This window comes from Dipodomys spectabilis, unplaced genomic scaffold (assembly GCF_019054845.1).
Source record: "Dipodomys spectabilis isolate Male_0828 unplaced genomic scaffold, ASM1905484v1 ptg000307l, whole genome shotgun sequence".
NCBI lineage: Eukaryota > Metazoa > Chordata > Mammalia > Rodentia > Heteromyidae > Dipodomys > Dipodomys spectabilis.
Genome location: NW_024870984.1, coordinates 2,396,984 through 2,412,211, shown reverse-complemented (window position 1 = coordinate 2,412,211; position 15,228 = coordinate 2,396,984).

Below are 15,228 nucleotides of genomic sequence, written 5' to 3'. Positions count from 1 at the left end.
GCAATCCCACTTTTGGGCATTTACCCAAATGTTCACAAACAAGACCACACTAAAGCTACCAGCAAAACTATGTTCATTGCAGCCTTATTTACCATAGCTAGGATATGGAACCAACCAAGATGTCCCTCAGTAGATGAATGGATCAAGGAAATGTGGTATATATACACAATGGAATTTTATGCCTCCATCAGAAAGAATGACATTGCCCCATTTGTTAGGAAATGGGAAAACTTGGAAAAAATGATAGCAAGTGAAGTAAGTCAGGTCCAAAGAAACATATGTCCTATAGTTTCCCTTATTTTTGATAACTAGTATATGTCTGAGTCAAGCAGAAAAGGTCAGATAAGTTGATGTTAGGGAAATGAACCCTAAGATATATATTCAAATATTTTTTTTCTTTCATGCGATTGTTTTTTAACACATTTATAAGATGATTTCTCTTGGTGCGTTTTATGTCCCTCCCCACTGTATAACCCCTGCTTTCACAGTATTTGATGTCGGTATAATTTTTGGAGGGGAAGGGAAAAAACAAATCGTTTAAATAGGTAAATAGGTGGACCCATTTCAACAATCAGATGTAGAAGTCGTTATGTCGAAAATGAACTTTACAAATTTGGTGGGGGGAGGATGATCGGGGTGCGGGAGGAGGATGGGAAGGGATGGGAAGGGAAAACCTACGAGGAGGCTACAATGTTTGATAAGAAATGCACTCATTATTTGCCCATGTAATTGTAACCACTCTGTATAGTATTTTCACAATAAAAAAGATAAATCAGTCATACTGATTCTGTATTTATTGTAAATGTTGATTTTTTCATTAATTATTTCCTTTAGTTTGCTATTTTTAAAACATTGTGTTAAATGATGTATAACTTGGTAACTAATTTTGGATGCCTCCTTAAATTTTGTTCTGAGTGTAATGTCTCACTTCAGTTCCTACCCCAGGAAATGATGTTGATTACAAAAAAAATTCTAATAGCCACTGTTTATAATACACAAAATCTCATAAGCATGACACCAAAAGCATTGGTTAACATTTGGATATCAGGGTCTCATGACTGATGAGGCCTATCTGCATGAGTATCAATCATTGTACCTAGATTCCTCAGCCTAAATTTAGCCACTGTTTAAAAATGTTTATATTTTTGTCACCCATCAGAGATTAAGTCTGAATATAAAGCCCAAGGAAAATGAAAAAGTAAGAATTTAGCTTTTCTGGATATAAAATAACAATATGCATCATAGAGCAACTCACTGGTTTAAAGTCAACCTATTTCTCCAAAACATTATAAGTATTTCCTTAAAATGTGTATTATTCTCTTGAAAGGAATGGGGAATGTGAGAAGAGGACTAACCAAGCATTGCCTTCAAATATACGTAATTTGGATGTACCTCTACAAATCGCTTTAAGCATTACTGATAAAAAAAAGTTTAAATAATTGATTTTCTGGTCAGATATAATATATACTAGTTTTATATACTAAACTACATTCAGAAAATGGTACATACCGATTAACTAAAGAAATTGCAAACTCATTCTTCAAGGAAATAGAAGAGGCAATCCAAAAATTCATATGGAACAATAAAAGACCCCGAATAGCAAAAACGCTCCTCAATGGAAAGAACACTGCTGGAGGAATATCAATACCAAATTTCTAACTCTACTATAAAGCAATAGTAATCAAAACAGCTTGGTGTTGGCATAAGAACAGACCTTAGGACCAATGGAATAGAATTGAAAACCCAGAAATGAACTTGCAGACCTATAGCCATCTAATCTTCGATAAGGGAGCTAAAACAATAGAATGGAAGAAAGACAGCCTCTTCAGTAAATGGTGCTGGCAAAATTGGTTAACTACATGTAGAAAACTAAAGCTAGATCCTTATATTTCACCCTGCACCAGAATCAACTCCAAATGGATCAAAGAACTTGAAGTCAAAGCAGACACTCCGAAAACATTACAGGATGGAATAGGAGAAACCCTAGGTCTCCTTGGATCAGGCCGAAATTTTCTGAATAGAGACCCAGAAACACAACAAATCAAAGAAATGTTGGACAAAAGGGATTGCATAAAGTAGCAGAGCTTCTGCAGGGCAAATGACATAGCTAGCAAGATCAATAGAAAGCACACGGATTGGGAGAAGATCTTTACTAGCCATACAACGGACAAGGGTCTCATATCTAAAATATACTTGGAACTCAAAAAATTAAACCCCCCAACAACAAATCCTCAAAGAAACAACTGTCCAATAAATAAGTGGGCGAAAGAATTAAAGAGAAATTTCTCTGAAGAAGAAAGAAGGATGGCCAATAGACACATGAAGAAATGTTCAACATCCCTAGCCATAAAATAAATGCAAATCAAAACAACATTGAGATATCACCTCACTCCAGTTAGAACGGCAAAAATCAAGAACTCTCACAACAACAGATGCTGGAGGGGATGTGGACAGAAAGGAACCTTACTTCATTGTTGGTGGGAATGTAAACTTGTTCAACCACTTTGGAAAGCAGTATGAAGGTTCCTCAAAAGACTTCACATAGAACTCCCCTATGACCCAGCAATCCCACTTTTGGGCATTTACCCAAATGTTTACAAACAAGACCACACTAAAGCTACCAGCACAACTATGTTTATTGCAGCATTATTTACCATAGCTAAGATATGGAACCAACCCAGATGCCCCTCAGTAGATGAATGGATCAAGAAAATGTGCTATATATACACAATGGAATTCTATGTCTCCATCAGAAAGATTGACATTGCCCCATTTGTTAGGAAATGGAAAAACTTGGAAAAAATTATATTAAGTGAAGTAAGCCGGGCCCAAAGAAACATAGGTCCCATGGTTTCACTTATTTGCAATATCTAGTATATGTACGAGTCAAGTGGAAAAGGTCAGATAATGTGATGTCAGGAAAATGAACCCTTAGATATGTATCTTAATGTTTTTTTCTTTCATGCATGTGTTTCTAACGCATTTATAAGATTATTTCTTTGTTGCTTTGCATGTCCCTCCCCCACAGTATAATCCCTGCTTTCACTGTATTTGCTGTCAGTATAACTTGTGGAGGAGATGGGGAAAAACCAGTTGTTTAAGGATACAGGTGGACCTGTTGCAACAATGAGAAATACAAGTTGTCATGTCCAAAACGAGCTTTACAATATCGGTGCGGGGGGGCGGGGGAGGGGGGAGGAAGGGAGGGGCAAGGGAAGGATTGGGATTGGTGGGGGAAGGGGGAAGCTGTGATGGGATGTGAATGGTAAACAAAGGAGGAGTCCGCAATGCTTGGTAAGAAATGCACGCATTATCCTGCCCAAGTAATTGTAACCCCTCTGTACAGTATGTTCTCAAATAAAATAAAATTTAACTAAGAAGAAAAAAAAAAGAAAGTCCTGGAGGAAAAAATGGCATCTCTATACTATGTGATGCCCAATTCTTAGGTATTTCATCCTGCCTCCATTTAATGAATGTGATTGTTTAAATCCTTCATAATTTATTAATTAAAATCAATCAGTGTCCTATAATATAATTGTGTTTGATTTTATCCTAGAATGATTCAAGGAGTGCCCATTCAATCAGGACAAACATCACATTCCATTGGTATTCATATGGATAGGAATGAGTTTCTTAGGCTCTCCTGCCATTTGAATGTGGCAGGATCAGGATTCGAACTGTGGGCTCCAGCTCCCACCACTTAAACTTGAGGATAGGGAACTCACCTGTCTGTGCAAGAACATCAACAAGACCAGTGATAAGGCAGGCACAAGTGTCTCTCAGCATTCCTCCTTGATACTTATAAGGCTGTGATAGGAGGATCATGGTCAATGTCACCCTAAGCAGAAAAGTCCTGGAGCTCCCTTTCCTACTTCAGTGCCAACAAACCAGAAGTCAGGCCGTATGGCTCCAGTTGTAGAAGGCTAGCCTTAAGCAAAAGCAGCTCATCGACTGTGCCCAGATCCTTAGTTCAATATCTGGAACTGGCAACAAACAGACATACAGAACAATCTGTGCAGCCATCCAGCTAAAGCAGGTCACCCTCAGCAGCCTTTATTTACATTTTATACTGAGGCCAATGGAGGAACAAGCACAAACCAGGCAGGGAAAGAGAAGATGAGGTTTCTTAGAAGTAATCAATATTCAGAAAATTAAACTTGGGAACATAAAATGGTAGCATACTTATGTAAAAACTACCATTAAAAAAAAGATGAAGGGGATGGGAATGTGGATTACTGAGAGTCATTTCCTACCATGCAAGAAGACCTGGGTTCGATTCCTCAGTAGCACATACACAGAAAAAGCCAGAATTAGTTCTGTGGCTCAAGTAGTAGAGAGCTACAGAGAGTGCCAAGGCCTTGTGTTTAACCCAAGAACTGGCAAAGAGATAGCTAGGTAGATAGGTACGTAGGTAGGTAAGTAGATACATAGATACATAGAAACATAGATACATAGATAGATACATAGAAAGATGATAGATGAATCTGGTTTGGATGTCAGGAGGAAAGAAGGGCTTTCGTAACTGTTTTCTACCTTCAAATACAATGTTACCCTGGAGTTCTTCCTGCTAACAAGGCTAGGGCTCAGATCCTGAGAACTTCATTTGAACCCAGGATGGGTCAATAATGTTTCTTTTCTGCTTCTATAGCTGGAGAACTCTAAGAACATTTAGAGTGCAAGTACTTATCACCAACGGAAACACAGGAAACTCTTGAACTTTTGACATTTCAGCAGTGGAAGTCTGAGTGTCATAGACTTTCCTGCCCTGGCTGGCTTCACCCTGTGATCCTGAGACCTCAGCTAGGATGACAGGTGTGAGGTACTGGTGCTCTGCTAGGTTCAGAACTGTAATGACATTGACAATACAAGTCAAGGCTCATCACAAAGGGTTTGGGGAGCATATTAAACCTTTCAACAATGGACCTTTCAGAACCCTGTAGGACACAATGTTGTAATTCTAGTGTCTGAGAGGCTGGGCATATGGATGTGCTACACTTGAACCTGGAGCTCTGACTCCAATTCTGGTGTACATCAGCGTTCATTTCCAGAGAATGTTCTCCTAATCAGCAAATAAGAAAAGTAATTTGATTGACTCTCACTTTTTTCCAGTTGTCTGTCTGGAACTCAAACCTGGGCACTGTCCCTGAGCCCTTCAGTTCAAGGTGAACACTCTACCACTTGAGTCATAGTGCCACATGTGGTCTTTTTGTGGTTCATTGGAGATAAGAGTCTAACAGGTTTTCCTTGACTAGGCTGTATTTGAACTGTGGTCTTCAGATCTCAGCCTCCTGAGAAGCTAGGTATCCAGTTGTGAGCCACTGGCATCTGGCCTATTGTTTCTCACAGTCCTGGGGCTTGACCTTAGGGTATGGGTACAGTCTCTGAGCTTCTTTTTCTCAAGGCTAGCGCTCTACCACTTGAACCACTCCACAGCTTCTAGGTTTTTCTGAGTATGTGGCACTGAGGATTCAAACCCTGGCATTCATGGATGCTGAGCAAGCTCTATACCAATAAGCCACATTCCCAGCCCCACCCTTAAAATTTTATCCCGCAACTTGCCTATCCTCAAGAAAAGGCTTCTGAGTGTAAATCATCTAAAGAAATCCCTTAGGAAGTTGTCAAAAGATAAATAAGAAAAAGCTCACACTTGGGAGAGACTCTAAACGTGATGACTGTGACTAATGCCTCCATTTAATTATGTATCATGTTTCAACACTTAATAAAGTATTAATGAAAAACAAGTCAATGACCTAATTTATTTTGTATAATTTTGTAATAGATGTACAAAACATAATAAATATTATGTGTATAATAATACTAAATACAATAAACTATAAAATGTATAAAATAAAATAAATACAAAATCAATTAAAATCATAATATGTAATAAACATACACATGTAAATATATAATATATTACACATATATAGAAATATTTTTTCTATTGCAGGTCCTTCATTCAGAACTCTAGTCTGAATTTCTTTTCCTCCAGGACAGTGAGTTTTTCATTCACCCATGGTGCAAAAGAGTTACCTGGAATGTGAGATCAGATCCCAGCAATGATGGAAATACTGCCCCCAGTTCCAAGCCAGTGACTAAATTTTTTAAAATCAAGCAGTTATGCTTATTCAGTTCCATACTGAACATTAAGAAAAAGCAGTGTAGAATTTTGTACATCTATTCAGACATTTTTCCCTTACCCCCAAAAGGCTTCTCTGAGCATGACTTTTTTCATTTTTTTATTGTAAAAATATCATACAGATGGGTTACAGTTAAATGAGCAAGGCACATTTCCTATTGAACATTGTTGCCTCCTCCTTTGTTTTCCCCCATACCATCCCTTCCCTCCCATCTCCATATCTACTCCCCCTGCCGATCTCAGTGACTTAACTTATTATTTTTGGCTTTGCACAGGGTTTGATCTCAAGTAGTGGCAACTCTGAACTTTCCCTCACATTGCGACACATTTACCAAGACCCTGAGTTCAAATTCCAGGCTAGGAAAGAAAAATGGCAGAAATTCCAAACCAGGGAGCTTTATTTTTTATTTAGTTAAATGATTAATTAATTTTTTAATTTAATCTTTATTTTGCCAACACAGGGGTTGAACTCAGGTCGTGCAACACTGCCTCAGCTTCAATCACCCTAGGCTGGAGTACAACCTCTGGACCCATAGCCGATCTTGGGATCCTAGGCCCAGAGGGCATGCACGAAGAAAAAAAAGTAGGATACCACAAAAAGTGCCGAGCTGCAGAGGGCTGGGGATTTACATTTTTTATCTTTACACGGTGACCATCTTGGTTCTGAATGACACAGATGCAATTGGACCTGACCAGCCATTGCTGAAGGCTGGTGGGCTATCAGGGAAACCATAGGCCTACCTGTCAACCATAGGCCCTGGGTTCAAATCCCGATCCTGACACCTACCAATGGCAGGAGATCACAAGAGACTAATTCCTGTGCATAGGAATACCTATTGAAAGAGAACTTCATGCTTCAGTGTAGTCTAAAATTGGAAGCAATAATACTATCATACGGATTGATCTTAATTAATAGTTTATTGAACATAAAAAGAATAATATTCCTTCAGTGGCAGTATAATAAATGCCTAAAAGTTGGTAGGAACATAGTAGGTTTCATTCAATCATAGACAAACAGATCTGGTGCTCCTTTCCAATATGTATTTATTTGTATACCACCATCTGCCTATCCATGTATCACTGTTTTGGCTAAAACTGGGGCTGGATCTCAGCACTTGGGAACCACCTGAGAGCTTCATTGGCTAGAGGCTGCTGTGCTCACACTCATCCATTCATGAATTGGGACTGCTAGGCCCTGACTTCAGATCCAAGCACTGCCAAAAATATAATCTTGCAGTAAGAAGCCGAGTACGACACATGTTTTCCTTTTCTGGGGGAGTCCTGAGTGTCAGGCATGATGGATAACATATCTACAAATCTGGATGCTGTGATAGGATGTAAACAATGTAATAAATAGTAGCGGTGTCATCAGAGTCAATAAAATAATTGCTAAATAAATTAATAAAACCAGAAATACAATGAATAACTACACCAAACACAATATGTACTGAATATTTGTATGGAATTATAAATCCTATGTTTAAAATGGATATAAAGAGTATGTTTTCCCAGCCTGAAGCTTGAATTCAGACCTAGGGAACAGGCCTGACTTTCTTGTCTTCAAGCATGGTCAGATTCCCTGCTCTCACAGTGCTGCATATTTACCCAGACCTTGAGTTCAAATACCAGGCCTGGCAGAAAAAATGGCACGAATTGCAAACCAGGGGGCTAATTTTTTTAATGGCGGGTTATTGTGGAAGCCATTGTCCTGCATGACAACATAGGTTGTGAGCCCTGGAGAAGCAAAAGTTGAGGAGGTGACACCTCCACAAATTGAGCATCGCAGAGGATGGAGACATGCCCAGACCTAGAGGGATGTGGCTCTGCGAGCACTCTCAGAGGCTGAAATCCACAGGGGGAAACTCCCACTGCAGGAGTGGTGACCCCTTTGCAGGGAGCACCACACAGCAGCTCAGTGGCAGACAGAGCTGGAACCACAGGCCTCCTGCCCCATGAGCTGCCACCAGAGCAGGCGTGGGGATGGGAAGTGGGACAGGGGGCATCCGAGAACAAAATCTGCTTCATCCATGACCTGCATGATGACGTGGACTTCCATAGTCCAGCGGATGAGCACCACCATTGATGCAGCCAGCTGTTGGCACACATCTGCACTGTCTTGGAGTCCCTCATGGCGTGTAAAGAGCAGATGTTCATCCTGGATGAACTGTGTCTGGAGAAAGCCAAGCGCGTGTGCTGCCTCTCCCAGGAGAAGATGGAGAAAAGAGAGCTGGGAGAGCTGCTGTTCCTTCTTGCAGGGGAAAGAGCAGATAGAAGGCTCCAGATGCCGGCACAGGATGAGCCCCCACCACTGCAGCTGCTTCAGATGCCTCAGGCTCTGGGGTGGGCAAAATGAAGGAGGAGCAGAAAGGTTTTGAAGAATTGCAACTTCAAGACAGCTTGGAAACTGCCAGAGGAGAGGTCTGGGTTCCCGACCCTGTAGATGACTCCCCTGTGGAGCACATCCTGCAGCAGATGCCCCACATCCAGAGCCACCTACAGCTGGTAGGCTTGGTCAAGGAGCGCTCCCTTTCTTTCTTCTGTAGACTGATGTGGATGATGACTTTCTATGTGACATACTGATTCTCAAAAGCCACGTCAGCCACCAGAAATAAGTGGCCAGTCAGCCTTCTCTCAGGCCTCCATCAGCAGTGTGATGGGAAGGGTAAACTGAAGGTCAGGTAGGGCAGAGGCTGCTGGGAAGGGGCCCGAATTCAAAGGACATCTAATAGCCCATTGGTGGCCAGGGAAGAGACCCATGTTATGCTTATCTCAAACAATAAATTGTTTTCAAAGGGAATAAAAGCCTCCAACAAAGATTTGTTCTTCAAGTCCTCTGGCTTGAACTCAGGGCCTGGCCCCTGTCCCTGAGTTCTTATTGGTTAAGGCTGGCACTCTACCAGTTGAGTGTTTTCTGATAGTTCATCGAAGATAAGAGTCTCACACACTTTCCTGCCCAAGCTGGCTTGGCACCATGATCCTCCAGATCGCAGCTTCCTGAGTATCTAGGATGACAGGTATGAGCCCCCAGTGCCCAGCTTGTGATGACTTTTGAAGGCATTTTGTCAAGTCTGTAAAAGGAGTCTCAAACGGCCTGGATAGACCATGACCCAATCAAGGAGCTGGGATGGGGGAAGGCTCACCTTCTAGCCATTCTGTTCTCCAAAATTAAAGATGCCAGTTGGTGTTGTAGGCATCAAATACCTAGGCCAACAGCCATCAGGCTTAGTGGAGAATAGGTAGAGAATACCCAAAGATTGCAGTGTAGAAATCTCTGATTTTGCATGCATGTGGTGTGTGTGTGCGTGTGTGTGTGTGTGTGTGTGTGTGTGTGTGTGTGTGTGTGTGTGTGAACTCAGGGCCTAGGCTCTATCCCTGAGTTTTCTTGGTCAAGCCTAGTACTCTGCCACTTGAGCCACAGTTCCACTTGCTTTATGATGGTTAATTGTAGGTAGGAATCTCAAGCACTTTCCTGTCCAAGGTGGCTTGGATCAAGAGTAAACACAACTCAGAAATAATGACATTGCCCCATTTGTTAGGAAATGGAAAAACTTGGAAAAAATTATATTAAGTGAAGTAAGCCAGGCCCACAGAAAGATAGGTCCCATGGTTTCCCTTATTTGCAATATCTAGTATATGTATGAGTCAAGCGGAAAAGGTCAGATAATGTGATGTCAGGAAAATGAACCCTTAGATATGTATTTTAATGTTTTTTTCTTTCATGCATGTGTTTCTAACGCATTTATAAGATTATCTCTTTGTTGCTTTGTATGTCCCTCCCCCACAGTATAACCCCTGCTTTCACTATATTTGCTGTCAGTATAACTTGTGGAGGAGATGGGGAATAACCAGTTGTTTAAGGATACAGGTGGACCTGTTGCAACAATGAGAAGTACAAGTTGTCATGTCCATAACGAGCTTTACAATGTCGGTGCGGGGGGGGGGGGGGGGGGAGGGGGGAAGGAGAAAGATTGGGATTGGGGGGAGGGGGGAGGCTGGGAAGAGAGGTGAAGGGTAAACAAAGGAGGAGGCTGCAATGCTTGGTATGAAATGTACGCATTATCCTGCCCATGTAATTGTAACCTCTCTGTACAGTACGTTCACAAATAAAAAAAAAAAATTAAAAAAAGAGTAAACACAACTCACAGGTACAATCCCCATGGTGAGCAACTCCTGCCCCCTGCTGGCCAGACGTGGAACATGAGAGGCCGTGCCATTGTCCTTTAGATTTCAATTGGGGGAAGTGACCAGGGACAAACAGACTTTTGCTCACCATGGGTGCTGATGCCAGAGCAGATCTGTTCCACCCTAGGCCAAGAGAGCGCCAGGAGTCCCAGATCCCAGGGGCACAAGGAAGGGAGAGGTCAGCTCCAGGCCGAGCTAAGAGCCTTTGCCCACAGACACCCCAACATGGCCTTCCTGATCACCATAATATCTGACAAAGAACAACCCCCCAAAAAAAAACAAAATTGGAGCTGTGGGTCAAAGTGCTACAGCTCTAGCATTGAACCAAAGAGATCAGGGACAGAGCCCCCAAGATTTGAGTTCAAGACCCCCAGCTGACCCTGCCCCATAAAACACAGGTTGGCTAAAGTAAACTTGTAGGATTTATAAAGTGTTTCTGAAGAATGGTGATACTAAAGAAAGCACCCTAATTCTAATGACAGCTATGTGCTGAATCCTTCACAGGGTGCTGTTTGCTGGGGCCTTCCCACATGGAGTTTTGTGCTGAGTCCTCAAAAAGGTGCTGTTTTCTGAGTCATCCCAAAGGGTGCTATGTGCTGAGTCCCTGAGAAGAGTGGGCCATGCTGAGTTTTTTAAAGGGTGCTGTGTCCCTTACACAACGTACTATATGCTGAGTCCTTCAAAAGGTGCCGTGTGCTAATTCACCCCAAAGGGTGCTGCTATGTGCTGAGCCTTTGAGAAGTGAGGGAGGAGGTGAATTTTTCAAGTGCTTTGTGCCAAGACCTTAAAATAGGGTGCTCTGTACTGTCCTGCAAATGGTGCTCTGGGCTGAGTCCTTTGACAGTGTGGTATGTACTGAGTCCTTCCACACTGTGGTATATTCTGAGTCTTTCAAAATTGCGCTATCTGCTCAGTTTTATGAAGGGTGCTATCCACTGCGTGCTTTACACAGAGTGCAATGTACTCAGTCCTTCAAAGGGGGCTGTGTGTTTCTTAACACAGGATGCTATGTACTGAGTCCCTGGGAAACAGTGCTGTACGCTTGAGTTTTTCAAAGCATGCCATGTGCTGAGTCCTTTACACTGTGGGCTATGGACTCCCTCTTTCAAAGGATGCTGTGTGCTGAGTACTCTACACAGTGTACTATATACTGAGTCATTCAAAGGGAGCTGTGTACTGAGTCCTTTACACAGGGTGCTTTGGGCTGTTTTTTGAAGTGTGCTGTGTGCTGAGTCATCTCAAAGGGTGCTATGTTCTGAGTCCTTGAAAGGCAGTTATCCCCAACAAGCACACACACACAAACACACACAAACACACACACACACACACACACACACACACACAAGGGTCACTGTACACCTGCTTGGTGTGTAGAGTGGAGGGGGAAGGAGGAGAGTCTCCTCCCGTGGTGGGGCTGAGGGGAGATTCGATCCCCCGGGCAGGTACTGGGGTTAGGGGGGTGTGATGAGCTGAGGTGAGGCTACAATTGCGTGGCCTGGAAGACTTAGGGCCCAGTCAGGGCTGGGCTTTCAGCAGGGGTGGGGGTGGGGGCAAAGGAGAAGGGAACATGGCAAGAGGAGGAGGGTTAGGACCCAGGGCACACTGTGTTTGCAGTGCGGGGCCGGTGAACTCCGTGGGGGCAAGGCAGCCCAGGAGAGGAGTGAGGGCAGAGAGAGAGAGAGAGCAGATCGAAGAGTGAGCACACACACAAAAGCAAGCAGCTTTATAGGCTGGCAACCTCCAAAATCTTAGTGCAGATCCTGGCGAGGAGCACAGAGCATGTGTAGCCTGTGCAGCAGGACATTGCCACAGGCAGCTACTCGGAGGTGTGGTGGCCATGGCAGGCCTGAGTCTGAGGTCCCTGCCCAGGGAGTATGGCAGTGAAGGTGGCTAAGGCAGGGGCAGTGTTGGCTGATGAGGAGAAGCAGAGGCCATGTGCAGCCCCTACATGCCCCGCAGACGCCAGCCTGCCCACTTCCTGCAGCATTGCGTTTCAAACATGGTGTTTTTGGCTCAGACCCATGGTGCCTCTCGAAGTCGCCCAGCAGAGATGGCACGCCCCTGGCTTGCTTGCAGCCCCTAGCAGGTCTCGGATCCCTGTCCTCATACTCTGGGCCTGCATGCCTCTGGAACCTCTGCCTACAGCTTCTCCCAGTAGCACACATGAGTGGCTGCCCCATGGGCCTGCACCCTGGGAACCCTCCTGCCAAAAGACCCTCTCCTGCTGACATGGACCCGCCCCTCCTGCCTCCCCTCTCCTGTCCTGCTATTGTGTGCCCCATGCCCCACAGGCTGTCATGTCCCTGCCACAAATGTACCCCAGGGTTGGAGAGTGGGAGTGGGTGTTGAACCCGGGATCCCACCCCCACACTAGTAACCGGTGTACCAGGAAATGGAGTGATGCAGGAATGGGTGAGGAGGGGTCGCCACAGTGCTTGTGGCCTGGAACAGTGGGAGCCACACAGCTGCTCATCTGCACCCTTCCTCTTCCTGTTGAGAACCTGGTGGCTTTAGTCAGAGGTGGGGAGCAGCACCTCTACACCTGCCTTCTTGGGTCTTTTGCTTTTTGCTGGGGGTGGTGGGTGTTGGATGCAAAAGATAGGCCCTCCTTGCTGTGTGAGCCGTTGTCTTCTGTGCTCGGTCACCCTTTCACCTGACGAGGGTCCCAGAAAAGCCCACTAGTTATGTGAGGGCACTTGGAGTCAGGTAGAAGGTGAATACCTGGGAAGAACACACCCCATCCAACACACATATACCTGACCTGTGCCCACCACGTCAGCTGTCAACAGTTCTCACAGGGTGATCACATTTCCTAGCTCTCCCAGCATCTGCTGGCTCACAGTCCATCTGCTCTCCTAGTCCTTCACAAGAATCCCCGAAGTCACCCAGAAGCATCTAGGCTGGAAATAGGGAGTCTGTCCATGTATGTAGCCTTTAGGACCCCATGCATTTCCCAACACTGCCTCCACCCCAGGTCAGACACCCCTCTGGGACACTGTGACCCCCTTGCTTGTTTTTAGTCCTGGCTCTGAGGATCCACCTATCTCAGGACACCTTCACACAGAATCCTGGCCTGGGATTTTGGTGAATGGTGAGTAAATGCTGGTTGTTCCCAAGGGAAAGTGTCTGGCCCTTGAGAAAGGGAGAGGCAGAGTGGTTCTGCGTTATTAGAGCGGTGCTCCTTTGGGTGGGAGCCACTAGTTTGACAAGGGAATCCCTGTGCTCCAGCTTGTACCTTGTCCCAGAGGAGGAACCAACAAACTCAGGAGAGACACTGCTGGGTCTATTTGTGTGTGAGTCTCTGTGTGTGTGTGTGTGTGTGTATGCAAGAGAGAGAGAGAGACAGAGAGAGAGAGAGGGAGAGAGAGAGGGAGAGAGAGAGTAAGAGAGAGAGACAGAGAGAGAGAGGGAGAGAGAGAGGGAGAGAGAGAGGGAGAGAGAGAGGAAGAGAGACAGAGAGGGAGAGAGAGAAGGAGAGAGAGATCATCTTTCTCCTTATACTTGCCTGTCTGTGCTCAGGTGAGTGATCAGTTGGCAAATTGCAGGTGCTGCATGGAGGAGTCTTCTGTCACAGGTCTGGATTTACGTGTGTATGCGTGCGTGCGTGCGTGTGTGTGTGTGTGTGTGTGTGTGTGTGTGTGTGTGTTCGGAGAACAGGGAGAACAATGAAAACATATTTAAGTCATTGTGTCTAAAAATAGCAAAAACATTTTATATGTATGTGTGTGTGTGTATTCTTTTTTCATCAATGCCAAGTATGAGTCCAGCCATAATTTTTGTTTTCTCCTTGAACGTTTCATGGTTCCTTTGGAGAAATTTTCAGTAGATGTTCCTTTCCACCTACCTCTTCCCTATTTCCTCTAGCCCACAGTAGCTGCTGGGCCTGTGTGGGTCTCCGCTAGGAGGCCTGTGTGAATTGCAGACCAGAGTGGACACCTGTCCTTCTGTCTTCAGCCAGAAGGATCATGAGGCAAGTGTGAATGCAGCCGTACACTTCTAGCCAGACAGTCTGCTCTCGTGTGTATAGTTGGAGCTAATTCAAGGGTTGGGAATGTGTCTGCCAAACATAATTAAGGAATTAAATGCGGGGGGGGGTTGAGGAGGGCAGGGGCTGTGAGGCTAGGAGGGTCTGGAGAGTGGTGAATGGTGTGACATGGCACATGGCTCACCACGACCAAGAATGAGAAGGCAAACTTACCCAGGGCATTGACTGTGTCCGTGGGAATCTGGGCAGGGAGCTCTGGACCCCCACTGATGACATGGATTCCCTCCCACGGCATTGTACCAGTGGTCAATCATCTCTGGGGTTCTGCAAACTCCAATCTGTGTCCCGCCTGGGCAGTTTCCAGCTGGGCAGTGGTAGGCACGTGCATTCCCCCTGCAGAGCCCGCCCGGTATCAGGCCGTGGCAGTTAGCAAGTGCTCTCTGAATGCCAGTTCCTTTTTTTTTTATTTTAATTGTTATTTTTTGTGAACATACTGAAAAGAGGGGTTACAATTACATAGGCAAGATAATGAGTACATTTCTTACCAAGCATTGCAGCCTCCTCCTTTGTTTACCCTTCACATCACTTCCCAACCTCCCCCCGCCCCTCCACCCAACCCCCTCCACCCCTCCCGCACCAAAGTTGTAAAGTTCGTTTTCAACATGACAACTTCTACTTCTCAAAGTTGCAACGGGTCCACCTGTATCCTTAAACGACTTGTTTTTCCCCATCTCCTCCACAAATTACACCGACATCAAATATAGTGAAAGCAGGGGTTATACTCTGGAGGAGGGACACACAAAGCATCAAAGAAATAATCTTATAAATAAGTTAGAAACAAATGCATGAAAAAGAACATTGAAATACATATCTAAGGGTTCATTTTCCTAACATCACATTATCTGACCTTTTCTGCTTGACT